General features: G+C 34.1%; 1 protein-coding gene across 2 annotated transcripts in view; it reads right to left on the bottom strand.

Annotated features, from left to right (window-relative positions):
- Syt14 (Synaptotagmin 14) overlaps positions 1-12,563 on the bottom strand; it is a 474,462-nt gene that overhangs the window by 128,720 nt on the left and 333,179 nt on the right. The gene's annotated exons all lie outside the window — the stretch shown is intronic.

Raw genomic sequence — 12,563 nt, 5'->3', positions numbered from 1 at the left:
GAGTCTCGAACATTTCCTCGGGGAACAGTTTATGTAAATACGGAAAATCCGGGAGCTCTTCCCAGAACCTTATTTTGAGGGAGCAAGTTTGTTTATAACAAGCACTCTTAAAACGGATGGATAATCTTTTAGTCTGGAATGTTTAATTTCTGTATCTAATTCTTCTGGGTTTCCATTACAATCTCTTTGGGCGGATAACAAACTGAGCTCGAAGAACAGAATTAAATTTTACATCATTTTGGGACGTTATTTTAGAAACTGCCGAAATTGTAGTTTCAGGATATTGTTTAGATCTTATATTAACATACTGTATTCGTCCTTACTTCCTGTTTCTGTATCAACTTTTTATTCATTATGTGAAACAAATTTTTAGCTTAGTCATAAAACGGAGTTTTGATTTGATTTCAACTGTAGACAACTTTTCATGGAGATAATGATATTGATAATTATTTCGTTTAATAATTTCTTATAGCCATACATAACTGTTAATGATGTTAATAAATTAATTCCCAGTTTAATTAATTGAATGAATTTAATAGTGAAAGTTTCTGAGTACCATTATCAGTACGAATATTTAATTACTAAACTTAACTTGAAAATGTGAGTTCTAGAAAGGCAAAAGAAAGAAATGGTGACTGGAACGACGCCATCGCTGTGAAATATAGAAGTATTAAGGGGAAAAAAATAGAGTAGTGATTGGCTTTCGATTCCTGAGTAGATTTATTAGTGATGGCATGAAATGCAAACGTGAAATAAAAGCAAGGACAGGAATGGCTAAAGAAGTATTTATGAAGTAGAAAAGTTTATTTTGTGGGTCCCTAAGTAAAAAGTTTAAATAAAAGACTTATAAAATGCTTTGTGTGGAGTATCGTACTGTATAGGGGAAGAAGTACGGATATTACACAAAAAACAGAATTAGCTGTGTTTAATGGAAAACGAAAGAGGAAAAACATTAGATGTAATGAGGGAGAAAAGAACAATTTTAGATATAATTGAAAGGAGGAAGAGAAACTGGATTGGACATTGAGTGAGGAGAGACTGCATCATTAGGAAGTGCTAGAAGATATGGTGGTAAAAACAAGATATGGTGGTACAGTTAATGGACAGTATGAAAACAGAAATATCGCACGTGAAGACGAGGAGGTTAGCTGAAGACCATGTTGAATGGAAGATTCTTAGTTGTAGCAAGTGGTCTGTCAATAATGGTAGAATGTCTATGATGAGAATAATGATATACCTAGGTATGTAACTATATTTTTAGAGCATACTTACTAAGCTATAGGAATCAAATTTTACATTACTGTTTTATTCATCTCTACTCTTAAATAATTTCAATTCTCCAATCTGATTTAAATGGAAAGATATTTTTCATTTATAATTATAAAATTTACCAGTACAAATATTTCAAAGGATGAGATCTAATGTAATAAGTTTCCAACTATTTACTGTGCTTGCGTTTGTGTGTGTGTCATGCGTTCAAGTGCATGATTTATGTATATATTTTACAGTATATTTTAAAGTTCTAGAATACTATTAGTATTTAAATGAAAAAAATATGCCAAAGACAGAACAGATACCAATCGATAGGTCTTATCAAACAAATAATAATAATAATAATAATAATAATAATAATAATAATAATAATAATAATAATAATAATAATAATAATAATGTATTAGTTTCATCAAGCTTTTCATTATGACACTAGCAATACAGAGTTGGCAATACAGGGTTAAGTTCATTTCGAGTTTAACGTTCATTTCAGCAGCGAGATATTGGTCATTCAGAGTACAAGGGATTGAAGTCCAATTCCCAAAGTTGTGAGAAAACAAGAAAAAAGTTGGTACCCTACATCGAAATATAGGGTGGCCCGAAAGCAAGTATACAGTCCAGTACTGATCAACTCATTGCTTTTTATATCACTGCTTATTGTTATTCATCAGGTAGACTTAGTTTCTTTATTATTTGTTCTTAATGTCTTTTTATTAATATCTTAAGTTCGGAACAGCCGAAGCAAATAAACCTATAAGCTAGATGTTATACTTGATCAATACAAGGGTATACCTACTTTTGGGCCATCCTGATATGGGATAAACAGACATTGTTTTCTTACATTATAAGAGCTATTTGTAATATAGGAATCTTTTAAGCTCTGAAAGGAGCTTCAGGTGGAGATGTTAATTAAATACGAAATATGTCCAAAATGAACAAAAATGGACTTGAGTCCTATGTGCACGGAGCGCCCCCTATAGCACAAAATTAGAATTAATTCTCATACTTGAATCTTCGTTTAAATAAAATATTGTTCACAAATGCGACAAAGTGTATGCAAATCGAAAGATCACATACGAGAGCAGAACGGAATGAGATGTGTTGAAGATAAATTTGCATGCGTGAATTTGGAGAAAAACCAATGTTTATAGCGAGGAAGGTAAATATACGATCTTTATATCGTTCATTGCTGAGATAAATTGACAGTGTTTATTCTGATGAAACAGATTGTTTGTTATTTATGTATTGTAGATGTTTATTATTAATTTATTGTATATGTAAAGAAAAACACACCGTGATGTAGCAAATTACATCTATTGTTGTTTGTCTACTAATGGTGACACATAGTGACATATGTAGTTATAACTGTGACGCTTTTAAAAATATATTAGAGGCAGAAGCGGTACCGGTATTCCTGTCATATGTTGTGAGAGTGCAAACTTATCTCTATGAATGTGACGTTTGTGGTTACTTTAGCTCTCTTGTTACGAAAAGTGAGTTTATTTGTTGACAAATTTGTGTGAGCAGACATCGGAGATATCCGTCTCTATCTAACCAAATAAAAACTTCATCCAGATGCAATGTCATATTTCGTTAGTTAGGTCTAGTCTAGTCTAGTCTAGTTTAGAAGTAAGTTAATCTGCTCACCGAAGTCTGTAGAAAAGATAGTCGTCGTCGTCCAGTGTTTGTATATGTTTGCGTGCGTATTTGTTAAATCCAAACAACCAAAGGTGGTTCCATGCTGTTCTTCTGTGTGGTGTGTAGCTTGTCTGTTGTCCTTGTGCACATGTTTTCTGTGTATTCTTCTTTGTACGTGTGTAGAGTATTGGAAGGTAAAATATTTTTCATTGTAGTGTTGGGAATGCTTTCTTCTTTGTGTTCGCTTCCGTCGCATTCGGTAGAATATGCAAAAGTATACAATCAATGGATTTTCGTATAAAGAATCTATTGTGGTATATTATTTATTGTGTAGAATTGATAAATATGATAAATTGGTTATGAGAGGCTGTTGTGTTGGTTGTGAAAAGGTGTGAGTCCTTGTATGATTGTTAATAGATTCCTGAGGTAATTTCGATCTTTTGCTTCATGTATCAGTTAAAATAAAACTGTTCTTATATTGTATGTAATATATACCAGTACCAGTGATGTCATCAACTATAAAAGTGAGCGAAATATTTTCTTTCATTTGGTAGTTTCAAACACTTTACTTTTCAAAAATTTCATCACCAACCAAGGAGTATTACCCTTTCAGCTACAATGAAACACATCACGATTCACGATAATCAGATATTTTTTTCTTCAAACGTTATCCTGGAGCATGTTCTAAATGCTAGATATGGATTAACTCTTTCTATGTCAATTATGTTAACCGTAAATTTTGGGCTATATTGTAAAATCCTACAGTAAGTACACGCCATGTTTATTGAAAAAAACTTACAATTTCTAGCAGAGTTATCTGTAAGCACTTTTTATTCAAGGTGGGTTGAATTCACCACCTTGTTACTCATTACTTTCAACTTCAATAATAAAATCAATTTTCATTAAGTCCTAAGCGAAATATGTGTTATGTTTCACGAAAATTGGCTGATTTTTGCTTTTACGAAATTTACGGTTGGAATATAATTCTTAAAACAGGGACAAATTCCTACCAAATCTAAATTATTCTACTCCACCTCTTTTCTTTAAGATGCCTAACTTAGTGTGGCATGTAAGTTCTATGTTTTTCAATCTTTACGTTTTTTTCCTTTATTTGTTCATTATAGATTAGAGAAACGGTTTTTAAACGCAAGTGAATAACAATAGAAGATTAACTAGACATAAGGAGATAATGAAAGAAGAACTACATTTTGGGTACAATATTGCATGTTTCAAAAAATTTATGATTTGGAATGAACTTAAGAACCTTTCACAACAAAAGTGAACGTTCTATTGCTGAGCCTATTCTAAATTCTAATAAAATATTTTCCATAAACCATTAGCCCCGCGAAGAACAGGCGTTTAGCTATTTGATGTCCCAACATTTCTACTGGCACACTATAGGTAATTAGAATAGTTTTTAAACCCCTTTCTGCATGAGTTTTTTTTTCTTTTAGCGAAAAAAGTAATCAGTATTGGAAATCCTCATATGGGAACTTGAAAAATGAATTAAAACTTGAATTTTAGATTTTTCACTTAATTCCGACGAGAAATAAGTAAGTGCCATATATGACACACTTACAACTCACAAAGAACATGCCAGATGACACCAAAATCTCTTATTCATACACGTCAATATCTCACACAGCAGACAAAACAGTCATTTGATGCCTTTGATAAATCACAAAAAAGCTAAAGTGAAAAAAGGGTATGTGCCACATATGGCACGGCATGCTGTAAGGGGTTAAGACACTGTATCAGTAGTTCTACTGAATGCATCAATGACAGTGAAATGAAAACACATAATTTAATTGATACACTATAACTGCATTTAGATATTTCACCTGGATATATTACAGTAATCTATCTATGTAAGTAAAAAATAGACTGTGACTTAATAACTCTTGAACCATCCAACCGATCTCGATCAAATTTTCAACGTGGATGAAGTTTGGCCAGGGATAGTTTTTTGTCATTTCACTTTGACGGTGCAACTTAGAGAAGGGGGAGGGGAGATATAATATATATATATATATATATATATATATATATATATATATATATATATATATATATATATATGTGTGTGTGTGTGTGTGTGTGTGTATGTGTGTGTGAAGATGATAGAAAATGTCGAATCTGTAGTTTTCGGAGTTGCTATCGTGACAATTTCGATGCCATTTAAATCCAAATTCAGCCCACAATAGTACTATTTAACTTTTATTTATATACATTACTAATTATTTTCTGATTTTTCATTATAAACCGGAAAAAAATTCTGTATTTAAATTGCCAAATATCAATGTAAAATCATTTATCCCTCATTATGTAAGTTGATTTACATTTTCTTAGATTGAATTACCAAATTTGCTGTATTTTTTACAAATTTACAGTAAATTTATAAGAAAATATATTTTTATTCATAAAAATGTAATTTTTCACCATTTGGTACCAGTAATTTTACTTTATAGTTGTAAATTGATTTACATAGAGGATTGGCAAACAGATTGCCACAGTTTTTTTTTTTTTTTTTTTTTTTGTAAATTTACCTATGAAATTTTTTACAGTGTATTTTCTTTGTTTCTATCGATTTAAAGTTTTATTTTAACCCAACAAAGCGGGTAATATATGCAAAGTGTTATAAAAATCACTTTGTATAATTAGTAAATAAGTTGCGTTTTATTTATAAATAGATGTGTCTCGTGCATTAAGTTGGAAACTGTAGACGAGTACATATGAAATCATTGCACTGCAATTATGTAATTGCGAAGTGGTGCAGATGTCATTTCTGTTACATTAAAATACTTACAGGACTCCACCGTAGGAGAAAGGCAATTACCAAGAAGGAGATCAATGTTCCACTGTAGATGACACGTAATCTGAATCAACATCCATTAAAATTTCACTCTTATGCACACTAAGTTAAATTTAAGCAGCAGAAGTTTGTCCGAAAGAGTCTTTTCGTATTATTAAATGTTCAGTAAATATTTTATGTTAAGAATAAGAACATGTTCACTAAACCACCCGAAACTAAGACTCGAATACGAAATACTACTTCCCTCTTTAACATATAACTAAAAAAGAGTCACGTGCTACGATTGAAATCTTATTTGGCGTTTGTTTGCACGCAAGTTCTTAATATACCCTGTTGCCAACATGTGAACATATGATTACATCCCTTCAGTGTTGCCAGATCTTCCTATTTCACAGATTACCCACTGACACTTGAATTCATATTTGGAAGTTTAGTTTTGCGGCCATTTATTAGGAACCCAAAACAATTTTGCTGGACTTCATCATGATGGTACTACTGGGTTATCTCGTTTAGAGTTAAGAAGGAAAGAGCAAGGTAACGAGTTAGTGAGTTTTTCCTCTTGTAACTTGCAGGTTGTGGTTGATATAGTTAAATAAAGACGTCAGTAGGAAGAGGTCAAAGTGGGAACTTCAAACAGCGTTACACGAAATTCCATAATTTGTGATTTTAAGTAAACAACAAACGTGAGTAAAAAGGAAAGATAAAATCCTAAGCATTTGTTCGATAAGAATGCTATGAATAAGTGGACAGTACAAAGTTGGTTTAACAAGTTATGAATCTTTTCAGAAAGCACCAGGTACGAGACGCCAACAAGCTATAGACAACGAGGCATTCAAAGCGGCTATTGAAGTCGATAATGGCCAATCATGTGAGGCATTAAGAAGAAGATGATTTCTCAAATACCTCCATCATCTTGGGAAGCGATATGAAGTAGGATCACGGATGCCATTTGAGTTGACTATGGCTTCTTTCTTGTCTTGTAGGAGAATAAATAGTTTTCGGACGAAATGCTACCGTGAAACAAGAATGGCTCTCGTATGATCCTCTGTGCCATCGTCATTGTTGATAGTACATGAATCACTCTCACACAATGAAAACCACCAGTGAATAAATAAAGAGCTCATGTTCTGTGTTTGGTGAACTCCTTATAAGCTCAATAAGCCCAATGTAAGTTAACTGTGTACTTGGGAATAACTGGGGTGTGTGCATGACAAATTGAATGCCATGGAGTCAGTTGTTAAGAGTCGCAGAGGTGCTACTTTGCTTCAGTAAAACTCAAAGTTACATGTAAACCTTAACACTATTATCCGAGTTAATTGGAAAATGCTAATTTATTCCTTTTATCCCCCCCCCCCATAGCATTGTGGCATTTCGCGGACTACACAGAACCTTTGAGGAGAGCGCACCGTCCTCGCGGGTCGTAGTTTGTTCATCACTGGTATATACAAACGTTGAGCACATATTACATGTATTATGTTATTACTGCTGGCGAGAACTATTTCTGATTTTCAACGTACGTCTTACTTCACGATATATTTCGTAGGGTCAAAATCTGATTGATTAAAATTTTCTGGGTATCAAATACTCCCCATGCCTAATAGTTATCAATACAAAATCGAAAATATGCACAAGCTCACTTGATTGATGCACCTGAGATCCTAATCTACTGTAACAATTAATTATTTCTTGATATAAAAAGTCTTCTTCTAGAATTTTCTTTACAAGAAAATAAATCACAACTTCTAATATTAGTCATCAAATGAAAACCAAGTAGCCAATGGTATATACTCAGTATATGGACAAAATCTCGCGGCCGAAACACTGCCATCCACAATCTCGTAGTCCAAAGGCTCGCAACGTAAAATCTCATCAAACGTAAACCTGGGCCAAGTGGACCATGGTTTGAATATCACCACAAAGCAGGAGAAAACAAAAGAGAATGAGGTACTGTTCTCTTGCTTTTGATTCATACCTTGTTACACAGTCACTGGTAGTTCATCCGCCACTGTTAGCAGAAGTTAAGAGAACACATTGCGACCCTCTTGGTATGGATGCAGCAGCAATGAAATAGAAAGATCTTTCACTACACTTTAGTCCATGTTTATTAGCAACACTTCACTTGGAAAAGACACAGAACCGAAGAAATATGATGGCACCAAAGCACGCACACAAACATAACACACAACCACCAAAAAAGGTAAAAAAACAAGAGCACCACTTTGCATCGACCTGGAGCTTGACGCCATTTAGTCTTGCCACATAATTGGAATTTTAATTAAGTATAATTTTAACTAGCAAGCCGAAGGCTTGGAGAGAAATAATCAGTATAATTACATTAATTACAGGAATATAATAAACGTTCTACACTAAAGAAATAGTTTTGGTAAGAATTTGTTCTAGGCGAGATTTCATTAAGCGAGATTCTAGCCAGGCGAGATTTTGCTCAGTGTGGTTTCGACCAAACGAGAATGACGCTCGAAAGATCTGGTTGTGAGCTTTTGGCTACTACGTTTTGAATCCGAACCAATCTAATTCTTCAAGAGAGAAACCTGTTTCGTTTATCTCCGGCTCCTCTTTACATTTTAATTGTACGAGGTTCAGATCATTGGATTGATTTTTGTTTACATAGTGTCTCGACAATGAGATATCAATTGGTGTTAAATTATCTAACGGCGGAAGAAAGCATGTGAGTAAATTTGACAATGTACTAACTAGACATGGTAATACTTCTCCACAAAGTTTCTCTTTTCATTTGAGGCATCTGGCAAGCCTGTTCTATCATGTCAAGCTTTATTACTCATTCATTTTAAAGAATGCATATTCAAATTATCTTTTCTGTTCTGAGTACGTAAATAGCGTTCAACACGTCATTATTCAAGTTCACAATGCACTAACAAAAAAAAAAAAAAAAACTTGTGAGAAACTGCAGTCTATAAATAATAATAATAATATTACAGTAAGACTACTGACTATCTGGCTTGTGACTCTTCGGCCTTCGTATCACCCGGCTTAGTTCCAAAAAGGAAAAAGAAAAGAATGAAATCCATCGTAATAAAATGAGGAATCATTGAACTACCACTTGATAACAATTACTTTAAAAATATATTATCAAAGATTTCTTAAGAAATATCATACTTAAGGACAGAATAGATTCGGAAAACATTTAACATGATTCAACAGGGAAAAAAAAGAAAAATAATAGGCTAATAATAACATGTAAAAGAATCCTTCTATTTTCGGTAGTACCACTAATACTATACAAGAATATGTATACACACAGTACATGCAAATACTGAATGAGTCACGCAAATAACGCGATAAAAAGTCAGTCTTAATATAAAACGATATTAAATGAGAGAAGTTGTTGAGCTTTAAAAAAGCACAGCATAAATTGTATGATTTACGAGTCTGGTATTTAGAAGTGCAAAGTTTATAAACAAGAGTAATCTTATTTTTCAGAATAATGATAATGGAATAAATACATAAAAACGCATTTTGTGCAGTACATGCAAACCGTTTTTACAAGTTCTTATACACTCATAACTGCATAAGACATTGTTATCTAACCTATGCGACGATATATATATATCGATATATTTCTACGCGTCCAGTAGCCTCACTAAGCGGCTACTCGGTGATCCAATAAATCACATTTAGATGGAAATTAGTTTGCATTTTTAGGTCATTTCTAATCACCTCTCAGCCCACATAGATTCTGTGGGACAAAATGAACTCTAGGTCAATGTGACTAATGAGTTGGCTAAAGAGATTAGACTTAAGGTTGGAAACCTTTTTTCTTCATTATTTTAAAGACTACATTGATAATGCCCATTTTCCAGAAGTCCACATAGGGCAGTTTTGAATAGACCTATTTTTTCAGTTATTTAACAGTTATTAGATTAATTCAATTACATTAATAATTCATATGAAAATTTATTGCATTTTAGTAAATTATTGTTTGGTATATGCAACTCCAGAATTATATTTCTCGTATGTTTCATATTCCTTATACAAGGGCTGAATAAGAAGTAATGACAACAATATTTATAATTCGTACCTGGCTTTATGTACAGAATACCTGTTACATTCCTTCAATGGAATCGCCTCCTATCTCTAGCACCTTCTGCCGCACGGATGGAAGGCATCGTATACTGTCAGCGAATCAATTGTTGTCGGTGTCTCCCTGATATTACCATTTGGCACAGACGATGACTTCTCTTGTGCCGTAGTGCTTCTTGTCAAGAAATTACTTCATTTTGGCGAAAAGATCGTTACAAAGTCCCTGGAAACATCGTTGTGCACTGCACTCACGTGCCATTTCAATCTTGATCCACGCATATTGTTCGTCATTCTGAAACACAATGTTATGGCGCATCCACTGTCTTCTCTACTTGCCACTGTGGGTTTTTACTAAATAACACACAGTCGTTACCATTCGCTATACACTTCATTTCCTCATATTCCCTTATCAGCAACGAAACTCTTGTCGCATCGAGATACATCCCTTTGACGTGAGAACATTGTTGCCGCCTTTTACCCAACCTAAGCATATTTCACAACAGGGCCAAAAGACAGCTTTATGAATCTGGAGGTCATATGTGGCCTTAAGGCCGAAGGTTCCCCACCCCTGAACTAGGCACTCTGTTGTTATTGTTAGAAAATGCAAAACAGCATTGTTGCCATTTTCTTATCCTACCTATGCATAATTTAGCACCTTTCACAACAGGGCCAGAAGGCAGCTTTATGAGTCTGGAGGCTAGGCTACATGTGGCCTTAAGGCCGAAGGTTCCCCACCCCTGGACTAGGTATTCTGTTGTTACGGTTAGGAAATGCAAGCTAGCAAGGCCAGGTTAGGTATTTCCATTTTTCTTAGCTGATTAAATATACAAGGTGATTGTGAACGATAAGAAAACTTCTATAAGTGATAATACTATGCCAACAATGAAATCTCTATGAAAATACTTTCAATATTATCCTCAAGTTTTGTTTGGAACGAGCGTAGTAGTTTAAAATTTATCCGCCAGGTAGCAGAGTGATTAGTTCCAAGATGGCTGCCTGTGGTGCAGAGAGAGCATTTTGTGTTTTATAGTTTCACGTTTGTCGGTCTGTTGTTAGTGTTCAACGCGAGTTCCGCACAAAATTTCATAAAGATCCATCATCAAAGAACTCCATACGTAAGTGGTATGACAAATTCAACAGGACGGGTTGCATTTGTAAAGAAAAATCGCCCGGTAGGTCGTCCACTCCTGAGGAAGATGTCGAAAGGTTTCGAACATATTTTCCACGCAGTCCACAAAAGTCAACAAGGAGAGTTAGCAAAGAGCTTCAAATGCCTCAAACAACTGTTTGGCGTGTAATGCGTAAACATTTAAAGATGATCCGTATCGAGTGCAGTTGTTAACAACACTTAACACGTAATGATCACACGTGTCGCAAGACTTTTTGTGAGTCATTTCAAGAGTTGTTCAGTGTTGATGATGATTATCTGGGCAAACTTTGCTTCAGTGATGAGACTACGTTCCATGTGACAGAAAGAGTGAATAAACAAAATGTTCGCATTTGGGGAACTGAGAAGCCTCACCAAATCTGTAAAATTGTGCGTGATTCACCGAAGACGAATGTGTTTTCTGCAATTTCATCTTCAAAAGTTTATGGTCCGTACTTCTTTGACGAAGGAACTGTGACCGGACAAACATTTCTACAAACGCTTACTACGTGGCTTATGCACAGCTCGAACATGACAGTGCAAACTTCATCTATCAATTGGACGGAGATCCATGCCACTTTCATCACAATGTTAGAAATTTTCTCAACAACAGACTGCCACACCACTAGATTGGGCGGTCAGGTAAAATGATCATCAGCTTCTACGTTGACCACCAAGATCACCGGACTTAACCCCCTGCGATTTTTTTCTATGGGGACATCTAAAAGACATTGTCTACAAACCTCCTTTACCACAAGATGTGAATGAACTGAAAGAGCGCATCACTGCTGCAGTGCAAACTGTTGATGCAAACATGTTGAAACGGGTCTGGGTGGAATTCGAATACTGAATAGATGTATGCAAGGTAACAAAGGGAGCCCACATAGAACATTTGTGATGTAATATTTTCATTTTTTATCACAAAAACTTGGAGAGTTTTAACATTTAACTGGAAGATTTGAAGCTATTTGGATGATTAATAAAAAAGCTATAAGGAGTTGTAATCGTTCACATCATTTTGAATCACGCTGTATAAGTTGGAGTTAGCTGCTTCCTGAAGATATTTATCTTTTTATTGATTTAACTATATTTTATCATATTACCAGTCAGTGGTGTATTTACGATTTTGTTTCGGGGGAAGGGCTTTACTAACTTTACTCATGGAAATGTGAAAATTCTTGAAAATATTCCATTTACTTTAAAATAGTTTCTTAAATTTCGGAGGGCTTAAGCCCGAAATCCCCCCTTAAATACGCCACTGTTACCAGTTTAAGATATACATAATCAACACCTTTCCGCATTATGCTGTTTATTTTCCATGTTCCAAGGTGTTCTAATAATATTACGGTTGTCCTTTTGAAATACAACCTTAATTGTATAACATCTCATACAAGCCAACGTTTACAACATTTTCATATCATAAAATTCGCATATTAATGACACATTATTCTATTCATTACATTGATATAATAAACATCATAATAATATCTTTAAATTTGAGTACCTCACACACTTCCCTATATTTGCTAAATATACATCTCCTAAAATTTTCTGTAAATGGTGTATGATCGAACACTCTCCTATATAAAAATATTATAAAATTAATAAAAATAATTATACCGATAAAATCATGCC

This window comes from Thermobia domestica, chromosome 11 (assembly GCF_964235325.1).
Source record: "Thermobia domestica chromosome 11, izTheDome1.hap1.1, whole genome shotgun sequence".
Classification (NCBI taxonomy): Eukaryota; Metazoa; Arthropoda; class Insecta; order Zygentoma; family Lepismatidae; genus Thermobia; species Thermobia domestica.
The sequence above is the reverse complement of the archived record's forward strand: the minus strand, read 5'-3'. Positions and strand labels throughout refer to the sequence as shown.